Source organism: Haemaphysalis longicornis, unplaced genomic scaffold (assembly GCF_048455015.1).
Source record: "Haemaphysalis longicornis isolate Haplotype H1 unplaced genomic scaffold, Haemaphysalis longicornis Haplotype H1 scaffold_41, whole genome shotgun sequence".
In the NCBI taxonomy this organism is placed as follows: domain Eukaryota; kingdom Metazoa; phylum Arthropoda; class Arachnida; order Ixodida; family Ixodidae; genus Haemaphysalis; species Haemaphysalis longicornis.
This window is the reverse complement of record NW_027526365.1, coordinates 1,443,401-1,457,140: the sequence shown is the minus strand read 5'-3', so window position 1 is coordinate 1,457,140 and position 13,740 is coordinate 1,443,401. Positions and strand designations below refer to the sequence as shown.

The 13,740-nt window shown below is 56.7% G+C and overlaps 1 protein-coding gene across 1 annotated transcript in view; it reads right to left on the bottom strand.

The window, feature by feature from the left end:
* The window catches only part of LOC144137589 (death-associated inhibitor of apoptosis 2-like), a 176,353-nt gene that overhangs the window by 102,422 nt on the left and 60,191 nt on the right, over nucleotides 1-13,740 (bottom strand). The window lies entirely within an intron of this gene.

Here is a 13,740-nt window from a genome sequence, read left to right as displayed (position 1 = left end):
ACAAAGTCGGCCACATTTTGAAACGAATAGCAGAAGATGCTTTTAATCTGCGCATGTGCAAGGACTACCCAACTGTAAGCTCAATGTAAGCAACGCCTTCGTGTGCGGCACAGTTTTCACCTCCACGCGACTACCAGCAGGAACCACCGCAGAAACGGTGACCCGCATCGTGCGCCGCGAGATGGAGACTATGACGATGATCATCGCCCAATACCTCGTAGCTGATGACAATCTGCCAACCCTCTCCATCATTCAATCAGTTGTGCATGACCAAATGGCCTCCAGGGGCTTGCAGCCAGCCTGCTATATGAGCCATGTTTTCGGTGGTTAATTTTCCCCCAGCGCCGTTTCGTGCGGTCGTTATGGGCTAGCTCAGTCGTCCGCGGCCTGTTTCCATCAAGAATATAGGCCCCGATCTTACAGGAACCCGGCTCAATATAAATCACCCGATGACCGGCCCATATGCTTTAACTGCAGGCGTGCTGGTCATGTTTCCCGGTGTTGCCAGATTCGCTGGTTTTCCTCAACCCGCGGCGCATGGAATGACCGTATACATAACTCTGCGACGAACCATTCTGCTACCAGTTACCAGCAACGCAATGCCAACAATGCTATTTATTCATCTCCGCGATTAGGTCGTTCCCCATTTTCCTCGCACCAACTACGCACGCCTCAACTTGAAAAACTAGCGAGTGGAGGTCCCAGAGGGGATGCTGCATTCCCGACTACCACCGAACATCGCCTTTTGACTCTGGCTTCAACGAACAATTTGATCGACGTTAAAGTTGACGGCATGCATGTTTGGGAATTGATTGATACAGGGGCGCATATTTCTGTTATGAGTGCTAATCTACGGACCCGCTTACGAAAAGTCCTGAGGCCTGCCCTTTCGCATGTTCAATTTGCTGACGGTGGTACATCGGCGATCACTGGCGCGGGCCCCTCTCGCGTCTCTATCGTCAGCCACAACACCACCGTTATTTTTTTGTTGTTTTGGACAAATGCCTTCACGCCGTCATCTTTGCGGCGATTTCTTGGCGGAGCATGCCGCACTCATCGATTGCTCTACAGCCCTTCGTCTCGCATTGCCTGCTTCTGCTGATTCACCTTTGCTGTGCCTGTGCTCGTGCAAACATATTCTCTTGCGAGTCAAGACGCCACTTATGTGCCCCTGACTACATCTACCTCCATACTTGCGGAGAATACCTTGATGTTCCCGTCGTGAACGTTCCATCGACGCGAAAGGTTGCGTGCCTCGCACTGTTGTCACCTTCAAGCAGAACCGCGTTTTCTTGCCTCCCCTCAACTTTGCGTTGCATACTCAAATCCTTTCAGAAGGAATTACGACCGCTCCCCTCACCCCTTTTGGGGCAGCTGAATTTTCTGCATTCACTTTAGGCCGTGATCAAATGCAACAACCTGGTTCCAACCCTCTACATACCGCCCCAGATAAACTTGCGCCCACGTTACGCCTGGACCTGTTTCAAGCTCAAGCAAGCAAAGTGCGCTGTTTTTTGTCATTCGCGGCCATTTATCGCAAGCTCAAGCAAGCAAACTGAGCTGTCGTTTGTCATTCGCGGACATTTTTGACTCGGGCGACCAACCTTTGGAGCAGAGCACAACTGCGACTCACCGTATCGATACCCGTGATGTCTGACCTATACATCGGTGACCGTACCGTGTTTCTCATTCCGAAAGAGGCGTCATCAAGCAAGGCGCTGAGAAAATGCTTGCCGAGGACATGAGCTTTACCTCGTGTAATCCACGGGCATCCCCCGTCGGGCTAATAAAAAAGATGTCACATGGCGCTTCCACGTCCGCTGCCGCGCTTCAACTGGGTTACCAAGAAATATGTCTACCCTTTTTCCAACATCGACGATGCCCTTGATTGGCTCCATGGGGCCACATTCTTCTCGTCCTTAAACATTTGATCAGGTTATTTGCAGATTTCAGTCGATGAGCTGGAGAGAAGATCCTGACGGTTTATACCATGTTGAGGTTATGCCGTTCGGACTGTGCAACTAGCCAGCCACCTTTCAGCGCATGATGGACTCTTTTCTGCACAGATTCAAATGGTCCACTCGGCTGTGCTTTCTCGATGACGTCATTGTCTTCTCTCGTTTGTTCGAGGCTTATCTCTACCACCCGTGTAAAATCCTTGCTCTTTTTCGTCAGGTGAACCTGCGGCTCAACTCGGTGAAATGCCGGTTTGGAAGGCGCCAACTAACCAGTTTGGGCCACCTCGTCGGCGCTCAGGGGGTGCAGCCCGATTCATATAAGATCAAACCAGTTAATTATTTCCCTGCGCCCTGCTCATCAAAATACGTCCGCAGTTCTCTGGGCCTCTGCTGTTATTTCTGCCGTTTTGTTGTGACGAATCATCACGCGTTATGTTGACCGGCGTCCCTGAAAGATCGAACAGGCCGCCTGGGGCGTTCGCCTCTTGGCCTACAGAAGTATTGTTATTTTGTCGCCCACAAATCGGGCAGCTTGCGCCAGAACGCTGACTGTCTGTCACGCTACCCCATCGATCCTCCTTAGCATAAGTTGCGACGCATTTTTATCACTATTGGATGTTTCCTCGTTCCTCTAACTCGATGAAGAGTAGCACCTGGATGCAGTTTTGCGGCAGATAATTCAACGCGTGAGTAACGCCCCTTCGGACCAATCAGTATTATTCTTCCAACTGAAGGACGGTGTGAGCTATACGAAGAATTTCCGCCCGGAGGGTCCCGAGCTGCTCCGTGTTGTACCTTACCGCCTTTGTTTGGACGTTCCCAAGCAACTGCACGACCTTCCAACAGCTGGCCATTTAGGTATTTTCGGAAGATACGACAGCATCCGAGGGCGTTTCTTCTCGCAAGGACTTTACCGCTTCATTCACCGAGAGGTCGGTACAAACGACAAGTGCCAACGTAGGAAAGCACCAGCGAGGCCGCCTGCCGGCCCTCTCAGCCAGTGCACATTCCGGTCCAACCATTTTCCCGTGTTGGTTTAGAACTGCTGCGCCCCTTTCCCTAAAACGCAAAAGGAAATCGGTGCATTGCAGTAGCCACTGATTATGCGACCCGTTACGCAACAACACGGGCCCTACCAACCAACTGCGCTACCAATGCCGCCGATTTTCTCCTATATCATGATGTTCCTCGCCAGGTATTGACTGACAGCGGGCGAAGCTTCCTGCCGCAAGTAGCCGATGACATCCTTTGCTGCCGCGCAACCGCGCACAAACTTGCGACTGCTTACCATCCGCAGACCAATGATCTCGGGGAGCGCCTTAACCAAACTTTCAGCCGTATGTTTTTTATGTACGTTTCGGATGACCATCGCGACAGGGAAATTGCTTTGCCTTTCTTTAAAGTCGTATATAACTCGTCCCTTCGTTATACTGCTGGATTTTCTCCTTTCTATCTCCTCGTCGGTCGAGAGCCGGCCTTTCCCCTGGATACCTTACTCGAACAAAGAACAAACCGCGCTTACTTCTGGATATGCACAAGATGTCGTTACCCGGGCACACTGCCCGCCCCATAGAGCGCACCAGGCTTACTTCATCCCTGGATTTCCAAAGTCGGGTTGCTATCGACGCCACAGCACCCGCCACTTCTTGCCCGGATAGCAAGTGCTGCTGGGATGTCCTGCACGCCAGTAGTGCGTTCGGAGAAGCTTCTCGGTAGTTGCTACAGCCCCTACCGTGACCTGCGCCAGGTGACTCAGGTGAACTTTGAAATTACCGCTGTAGTTCCTTCTGACTCTTCCCGCCATCAGAAAACTGACATGGCCCACTTCTTCCGTCTTAAGCCCAACCGTTCACAGCCTGCAGTTCTACAGTGACCAGCACCTAGACGGCGCTCTCATGGCACGGGGGGTTCTGTTACGAGACATTTGATACATTCGCTGTCAACCGTACGGTAGATGCGCTGTGCAGAAGTGGGAGCATCATCAAAGAGGGAGGATGGAGAGGACGCTGATGATGACGCGCGTGTAGTTCGGTTTTTTTCTTTCGCCGTGCCTGCACTGGGCCTTCTGTAAACGCGAAGTTAAAAATAAGTACTGTATACGCACGTCGGTAAATACTTCTCTTCCCCTGTATGAATACGAGAGGCTATAGCGGCAGTCACTTAACTCAAACGTCTAGTGCCCGAGAGCGAGAGAGAGAGAGAGAGAGAGAGAAAGGACTTTATTGGATCTCCTGCGGTCGGGGACGGGTCAGGCCTCGCAGGGCTTCACCGTCCCGTAGTCTTCGCCGCTCACTGCGGCGTCGGGCCAACCCCGAGGCCTGCGTCTGGTCGGCGCGGGCTACTTGGAGTGCCGCCGCTGTCTCCCCTAGCCGTCGCTCCCGCAGGAGGAGGCCGAGAGGAGTGCGGGTTCTCCTTTCGCCGTTGCTTGCCCAGTGCAGCCTCGAGCCGCTGGATAGCTCTTAGCTGGTGTTCGCGCTCCGAAGAGCCGATCGAGTCCGTAACGTCCGGAGGGAGGGTTGGCCTCCCGTCACTCGCGTCGTGTCTTTCGCAACCCCACATCAGGTGGGTTAGGTCCGCGGTCACTCGCGCACAAACACTGCACACACAGTCTTCATACAGGTCCGGGCACACGTGGCACGCGAGCGCCGGCGTCAGCGCCGTCCGAGTCTGTAGTTGCCGCAGAAGCACGGCCTCTCTCCTCGTGAGACCCGGATGGGGCGGAGGGTAGGCCCGCCTCTCTTCCCTGTACCAGCGCAGCGTCGCGCCGTACGTGGTCAGGGGTTCCGCGTCGTAGTCTTCTCCTTCTTCGCACGATTCCTCGTCGACGTCGGCGTCCGTCGCTGGCGCGGCTCGGCACGTGGCGAGATCACGGGCCGCGGCGTCGGCTACCTCGTTGACGTTTCGGTGGCCGTTGCGGAGCTCCCGGCCCATGTCAGCCGGAAACCACCGGATGGTCGTGCTGGTGTTCTTGCGCGCTCCCTCTCCGATGCCGGAAAGGACTCGCATCGTCGTCTTGCACACCGTGCCCCTGGCGAAGTTGGCTATCGCGGACGTGGAGTCGCTGAACACCGTCTTCGTCCCCGGGTGGAGCAGGGCCAGCGCGATCGCCGCCTCCTCCGCCTGTCTGGCGGACTTGGCGCGCACGCTGCTGGCGCTCAGTAGTTCTCCCGTGGCGGCTCGCACCGCCACCACCGCGTAGGCGTCGTCTCGGTCCCGATGTTTGGAGGCGTCCACGAACACCGCATCGCCTCTCTCGTTTTACTCTTTGGCGAGCGCGCACGCCCGCGCCATTCTCCGTTCCGAGTTCCGTCCCGGCGCGACGTTCTTCGGGAGCGGGGGCACCACCACACTGTTGGCTATGTCGTCTCGTAGCGGGATCAGCTCGTCCTCCTCCTCGAAGGGGCAGCCCAGTCCTACGCGTTGCAGCAGTCTCCGGCCCGTCCGGGTCGACCCCAGGCGTTCCAGCTGCGCCACTCTCTGCGCCTCGCTGATCTCCGCGAGCGTGTTGTGCACTCTCAGAGACGCGAGGGCCGCGTTGCTCGTGCCGTTGAGTAGGCCCAGGACCGCCCGGTATGACTTGCGGATTGCCTTGTCGATCTTGGCTCGTTCCTGGGTCCTCCATTCGTGAAACGCTCCCACGTAAGCCACCTGGCTCACGACGAACGCCTGCAGCAACCGCAGCAGGCTCGCTTCTCTCATGCCGCGCGCTCGCGTCGCCAGTCGCTTGACGAGGCGCGTGGCGATGCCCATCTTCGTGATCAGCCGTTCCACGGTGGTGTTGTAGCGGCGGCTCGCGTCCACGTGCATGCCGAGAACGCGTAGTATGCTCGTCGCCTTGGGTATGGCCGTGCCGTCGCTCGCTCGCACCACGATGCTGCGCTCCGCTTCGGCCGACGCCTTCGGCCGACCGGCCCGACGGGGGCACGATCAGCAGCTGCGACTTTTGCGGGGCGCACCGGAGACCCGTGCCGCGCAGACTCTCCTCGATGCCGTCCACCGCCTCTTGCAGCGCCGACTCGATGTGGCCGTCGCTGCCGCCCGACACCCACAACGTGATGTCGTCGGCGTAGATCGTATACTTTACGTCGGGCAGCTCGTCCAGGCGACGGGCCACGCCGATCATGACCAAGTTGAACAACAGCGGCGAGATCATCGAGCCCTGCGGCGTGCCGACGCTGCCCAGCTCTCGCTCTTCTAGTTGCGTTTGACCCACCTCCAGTCGGGCCGTGCGGCCAGTTAGGAAGGTCCGGATGTAGTTGTAGGAACGCTGTCCCAGGCGGAGCTGAGATACTTGGGCCAGGATCGCCGAGTGCTTCACCTTGTCGAAGGCGCTCTGCAGGTCCAGGCCCAGGATGGCGCGGTTGTCCGAGGTCGGCCTCGTTGGCGGGGCCAGCACCTCGCGCTGCAGCAGTAGCATCGCGTCCTGTGTCCCCAGACGCGAGCGCAATCCCAGCATCGAGTCGGGGCACAGGTCGTTCGTCTCCAGGTACCACTGCCACCGGTCGTTGAGAACGTGCTCCAGCACCTTCCCCACGCACGACGTGAGGGAAATGGGGCGCAGGCTCTCTATGCCCGGCGGCTTGTTGGGCTTGGGTATGAGTATCGTCTTGGCCGTCTTCCACTGTCGCGGGAGGCTGCCGGCTCGCCAGCGCTCGTTAAAGTACTTCGTGAGTAAGGTTACGGCCGCGTCGCTCAGGTTGCGCAGCGCCTTGTTCGTGACTCGGTCCGGGCCCCCCGCCGACCGGCAGTTCAGGGCCTGGGTCGCGCGCCGGACCTCCCACTCCTCGATGTCTCTGTCGAGCGAGGGGTTGGGCGAGCCGGCATATTCTCCGTGCCGTTCTCTCGCGGTCTCGGGAAGGTAGCGCTCGTTGAGGCGCTTGTGAACCTCCCGCTCCCCGAGCTCCTTCGTCGCCGCGTACATGATCTGCGCGATCCGGTGTCGTTGGTACTCTTTACTCTGGCTTTCGTCCATCAAGTGGCGGAGGAGTTTCCACGTGCCGCCCCGGTGGAGCTGGCCGTCGGCCTCGCTGCACAGCTCGAATCACTGCTGCGCGCATAGCTGGCGACTGTACTTTCCGATTTCTCGGCCGAGCGTTGCGATTCTCTTGCGAAGGGCGCGGTTGTGCCGCTGCCGCTTCCGTCGTTGTTGTAGCGAGCGTCGTGCCTCCTGCATGTGCGCGAGCCGGGGGTCCATGCGCGCGGTCTCCTCGGACGTTTCCGTGACGGTCGTCGCCTTCTCCGCGGCCGCGCCTATGCTTCGCGACCACTCTTCGATGTCTTTGATCTCGCCCAAATCCTCTGTACGAAACTCGTGCCAGTTTGTGAGTCGGTGCTTGATGCTCCCGTCTCCGGTGTCGTCGCCGCCTCTGCCGTTGGGTCGGAGCGGGACGACGACTTTGATGATGTAATGATCGCTTCCCAGGTTCGCTCCCGTGTTTCTCCAGCTCGCAGTCCGGTCGTCGGGCAAGTGCAGGAACGCCAGGTCCGGGGTAGTGTCTCTGACTGTGGGCGTGCCGATGCGCGTGGGGTGCAATGGGTCCGTGAGGAGAACGTAGTCCGCTTCCGCGGCGTCCTCCAGCAGGTCCCGGCCCTTGTCCGAAGTGTAGGCGTGGCCGAGCTCTCTGTGTCGTGCGTTGAAGTCCCCGCACGCGACGCCGACGGCGCCGTCCCATGCGGAGACTGCTCCGCGTGCTTTGTGCAGTAGTGCCTTGAACTTTTGCTGCCGGTGCTCCGGGTTGCTGTACACGTTGACCGCCATCACGGTCGTGCTCGTGCTCTTCCCTTTGCGTCTGCCGGTGGCCACCGTCAGCTCGGTCGCGCATAGCTCGATCGCGCTGCCGCGGCTTCCCATGAGTGCGTCGTGCTTGACGAACGCGATGCCCTTTCGGACGAAGGTGCACACGCCCTGTGCCGCTCCGCGCCCGCAGTTGCGAGCGCTCGGCGGGCTGGTGTGCGTCCTGTAGCCCGGCAGGGACACCGCGCCGGCGTCTTCCGCGTGCGTTTCCTGCACCATGATGACGTCGGGTTGCTCCGTCGGCGCCAGGGTGCGGAGGTGCTGTTGTAGGACCGCTTTCCGGCACCGAAAGCCGTTCGCGTTCTAGTGCCAGATTCGTAGCGAGGTGCGATGTCGGGCCGTTGTCATCATGGCGATACGTTGACGGTGACCTGGTTGTTGTGTTCTTGTACGACTCCGCACGCGGGTGCCGTCAGTTTGCTGAATTGTTGTTGTATCTGCTGCTGGATAGCAGTTTGCATCTGTTGTTGGAAGGCTTGCATCTGCTGCTGCAAAGCTTGCATCAGCCTGTTGGTGATTCTCTTCTCCAGGACCTCGAGGTCTCTACCCCAGCGGTTCATCTGGCTTTCGATTCTTCTGATGCGGTTGTTGAAGCCGGCGTAACCCGGCGTCTTGCTCAGGTCAAGGACGTTCGATGCGGAGGCCGACACGCTGGAGCCCACGTCGTCCGCGTCCTCGTCGCATTCCTCTTCTATGTAGTATTCGTGGGCCGGGGATTCCCGTCGCTCCTCCGCCGGCTTCGGCATCGGGGTCGGGTCTCACTGGCGGCGGTTGCTTCCAACTCGTCGCCCGGCTCGGACGTTCCGCCGGGCTAGCGTTCGTTGTCTCAGCGGGTGCGGGCTTTGACCACGTGGTCGACTTTCGCCCCCATAGCTCTTCGAGCTTCGTGGTGAGCTGCTCGATGGTCACTCGCTGGGCGTGTACGGTGGCTTGTAGCTCTTTCACCATCTTGCGTAGTTCCGAGGTCTCCGGGGAGGCTCTCGCTTGCTTCTTGTAGTTGCTGCGTCGTGGGGACGAGCGGCTAGCGCTTCTCCGTCTGGACGCCGAGCGCTCGCGACGAGCGGACTTTGAGCGCCGGCGAGCCGGCGCGGCAGCTGCTCCGCCAGCTTCGCCGTCCGTGATCGCCGCCCAGGAGACGGGACCTCGCGACGTGGCGCGACGGCCGCGCGATGCGCTCCTGCGCTGCGCACTCCCGCGCGACGCGCTCCTGCCGCGGCTGCTGCCGCGCGGCGGGGCGAGTTCGGGGAAGTCGTCCCTTCTAGAAAATCTGACTTTGAGCGCCGGCGCCGACGTGGCCGCCTTCGCGCGTTCTTCTTCGAGTTTCCGCTCCAACTGCCGCTTGCGCACTTGGTATGGGGTCTTGAATTTGTGTATGCACGAGCCCTCGCCCGTGGGGTGTGGGCCGCCGCACAGACGGCACCGCGGCTTGCATTGACTCTTTTGCCCGTCGCCCGGGTTCTTCTGCCCGCAGGCGAAACATACCCGAACGTTCGGCGTGGGACACACGTCCTTTCTGTGGCCGATCTGTCCGCAAATCTTGCAAACTTCCTTGTGCTGCCGATACAGGTAGCATCTCGTAACTACGCCGCCGTACCGCACGTAAAACGGTGCTTTGCTTCCGTGAAACAAGATGACGACCGCCGTCGACTGGCCGAGGCGGTGAGCGTCGCCGGCAGTGGGGTTGTGTTTGTTCACCACGTGGCGAAATATGTCGTCCGCGGTGTCTTCCGGACTCACGCCACGTATTACGCCGCGAGAGGTGTCCTCCGGTGCCGCCCGATACGCGTAGGTCTCGAACTCTCGTCCTCCGATCGCGATCTTCTTCACGACCTCGTATGGAATCATCCTTTCCCAGCTCGGGGTACTGACTGCTAGAATGTTCTGAGCGAGGTTCGGCAGCATGGTGTCCTCCCGCTCGACTTCCTCGCTCGCTTTGGCCGCCGCGAAAATAGCACTTCGGAGGTCGGTCAGCGGCACCTTGCCTACTTCTAGCCGCCACGTGGCCGCACGACCACGCGGAACTCGTCTCTCGGGGCGAAATTGGGCATGCGCGCCGTATTCGTCATGTTGGCGTTAATCTTGCTCGCGGACTGAGCTCGCGTAGGTTGAACCTGGCGTTGCGAAGCGTTAGGCTTACCGGCGTGTGACGAAGCTCGCTGCGGGGAAGCTTCCAGAACACTCACAGATTTCTTGCGACGACGCTTATGAGACACGCGGGTCCACCCGGCGTGGTCGTCGCCTTCCTCCGGCTTGTTGCCGGCGCGCGGACGCTCGTTGCCGTCGATTTCGTCGCCGTCGATGCCGGAGCACGTGGTAACAGTCCTCACCGACACACAGTCCGACACAGTCTGCTCGCGTTGAGGAGAGTCCGCAGTAGTCACATCCATTTCGCAGGATTCTTAGAGGTCTTCTACGTCGGCGCGCCGATTCTCCGCCCGCTGGGCAGGTCCGGGCACGCCCGCGGCGGCGGCGGCGGCCGTCGACGTGGCCGTCGCCATGCCCGTACTCGTCGGTTCCCTCGTTAGGCTTAGCTGGGCTGCCTCGCCTCGCTGAAGGAAAATGCTCGCGAAATCGCCAAAAGTGGGCTAAATCGCCCACATTTGGTACCTACGTGATCCTCTCGATGAAAGGAAACTGGTATGCACAATTTTGGACATTAGGGGCGGGATGGTCCTCCGAAAAATTCGTGACGACGACGGAGCCGACGTGGAGTGCGTCCGCTCAGCTCGGTGACCACAGCGCCCCCCTCGAGAGAGAGAGAATCCACTTTATTTGGTTCTCTGGTTTTAGGGTGGGGGAGTGGCGGGGGCCCAGAGGGCCGCCCCGACGTTGAGGGCCCGACTGGTGAACAGTTCTTGGCGGTCGCGGTCCGAGCACCCCATAGCCTGTTCCCAGAGGGTGGGGGAGGTTAGACAGGGGAAGGGGTCGCGCGGGCATTCGCAGAGTGAGTGATAAAGCGTGTCCGGCGCGTCACACAAAGGACAGTTAGGAGAGGAAAACAGGTGAGGGTACGTTTGCACTAATAGAGTGCGGTGAGGAAAGGAGTACGTCTGAAGAAGGCACCACATGTGGGCAGCCTCGGCTGTGTGAGGGAGGGGTGAGGAGGGAGAAGTTGTCTGCGAAGGAGGCAGTAATGTTGGTTGATGTCCGGGTATGTGAGCAGTACGGAACGGGACATCTCGGGAACGCCGTGTTTAGGTGTAAAAGAAGCTGCACCTGTTGATTCGAAAGATTGCAATATCTGGGATCCCGAATTGACGCTCGAAATACTGTATTGGCACATTTATTCTGTTTCGCGTCTTTTTCGCACAATGAGGCCCTCAAGTCTTTCGTGTTAAAACCACCTTTGACTGAGCTTTGCCTCTCAGTTCCTGTCCTCGCGGTACGGTACCAAGTAGACTCGTGGAGCTAGGAGCTTGAGGAGAACACGTGGTGAAACGTGGTTCGAACAGGTGCACTAGGGGTGTTTGTGGTCATAAGTCTACCTAATAGCCCGTCCCGTTCCGACTTCTGGGACAGCTTGGGGGGGCCTCACTAACTTTTCACCCTGGCTCTTCCCGGGACGAAATATTATGGCTTCGATAAGGCGGTCCGGACGGCATGGATTCGGCCCAGTAGTGATACAATAACGAAGTTCTCTCCCTTACAGCACAGAAGCTTTAAAGTTTACACCGCGTCATAGTCGTACGTAGTCCGTCTGCATGCGCAGTTCTGCGAATAATGTTATTTATGCCTGCTGTACACAGTTGATTTTTAATGCGAAGCAGTATACCTCAAACCAGCCAAGCCAATTTTCCTACATGTGGAGACCGAGGAAGTAGACGTTGGTTCAGATTCAGCGTTTGGGGAGTGGGAAACGCTCTTTGGCGGCGACACGCACAACAAGAGTTGTTAGGCCGGGTTTACACTGTTGTCGGAACTGTCGGAAGATCGTTAAATAATGACGTCATTTGACGTCTCAGCCAACCAAACTGCGTGAAACGCCGTTTTTTACCTCCGTAGTGCACGATACGGCTGTTACGTCGGTGGTCTGAACGTAGCATAAGGGGGAAGCAATGAGAGAGTTGATGCTATGCTATGCTATAAGGTTTTTGGGAGGGCCCGAAACTGTCTGACCTGTGCTGGGGACACCTTATGAGGCTGCGTTGACGCCGAAGACTCGCGTGCCGCCCTCCTCCTCTCCCTTGCAAAGACGCTAAAAGTGGCCGCCAGAAAGGGCCCGTTTCAAACTGCCCAGTAAGGCGCCGACGCATGCGACATGAAAGCAAGAAAAAAAACTGTGGTTGATTTATCTGTCATAGGAATCGGTAAAACACGAAACTGAAATGTGGAGCGAAATCTGAAGCTGAGCATGATTTGCGCGTCGGCGGCTGTCCTGTGGGTGTGCTTGGATAGCGACGTCCTGCTGGCGGGTCGCTTATGCAAAGGTGTACTGGCGTTATTTCCGTGACGAATATGACGTGAGTGAAATCTTGGTGTATACCGGCATAAAACGCTTTCGTGTTAAAATATAAAAACCGAAAACGAACAACCCTAAGTATAACGAACTTTTTAGTAATTAAAGGAGCCATGAGGAGAAAAGACGACTTTGTCTATATTGAAAGAACTAGGATTCAGTATCTCACTCAGCACCATTACAGCCCCAAAAGATGTTATTTTTAACGAAAAAAAAAGCAGGAAGTATTTAAAAACTTTCAAATTTTGCGCCACAGTGTCGTGTTATGAGCAAAAATGACGTCATACGGGCCAAAAATAAAACATAATTTACAGTACGTTAACTGCACGTTAGCATTCAAGTGATGCGGTCAAATTGAACCAGCGTCCCCATTACAACTTCCAGTCATGTGTCGTCCCGGCAGGTGAGTTAGGCAGCACCCAATCGCACAAACAAGGTTCAGTGACGTCATAGAAAAGTTGCGGGAAATTGGCTAGGAGGTCGCGACTGCTTCACACGTTTTCTTTAATATCTCCGTTACTTGTTCGAAGATTGCGATGATATTGGTATCACTTTTATCGGGATTAAGCAGTCTTTCTAATAAACCCAACTTGTATTTTGTCTTCATGGCTCCTTTAAGGTTCCTTCCCCGCAAGAAGACCCTCAGTGCAGGGGTTCACCCTCTATAGGCCGCTAGCTCCGTTGTACTGGCGTCACTTCCGCGACAGATATGGCATCAGTGAAACCTTTCTGTATCATAGAATAAAGCAATTTCGTGTTAAAAAAGAACAGAGCTTCCGCTTGTGCTGTTCAGGCAGGGGCCGTGCCGGCACTGCGAAGGCGGGAAATTTCAATTGCACTATATATACACCTGCGTTCAATTCATCAAGAGAGGAGTGAGACAGGGAGGCGAAGAGTGTGATGGGTGTTAGAAATCAGCGGATTCCACGTGTGTGGATTCAAGTGACGCCGTATGGGTAATCGTTGGTATGTCATTTGCAGCTTCGCAGTCAAACAACCTTCACAGCGCTGATTGGAGCCAATTTTTGTATTCTTTACGCCTACAACATGTAAATTACCTATTTACTGGGGAAAAATATTTTGTTCTGGAAATATTGATTGTATTGGCCTGACAGAGCCCGGGATGTGTATCCCCCTGTTTGTGTGTTTTAGAAACCCATTGCCGCGGACCACTTCGTCCTCTTGTTATCCCTTTGTTGTGGCTGGCTGCGCAACAGTGTGGGCGTTCTTTTTCCCAGTCTCGCATCCCGCTTGCGGATGCAGCAACAACATACCATCGCAATATTGACGCAAAATCTTTTCACAATGTTGGTTGTGACCGCAATGACAGCGCTCATAGCGTTTTTATTAATCTTAATGGGACAATTGCGCAGGGGATCGCAGTGTTGATGTCGTGTGAAACAAAAAAGCAACGACTGACATTTAACAGACGCTGGAAACAACGGATGGTCGAACCATTTTGGTGGGAACCGGTAACCGTTAATTATTTTTGGTTCGCTTTCCGTCTAGGTTTGACGGGATCAAAAAACAAC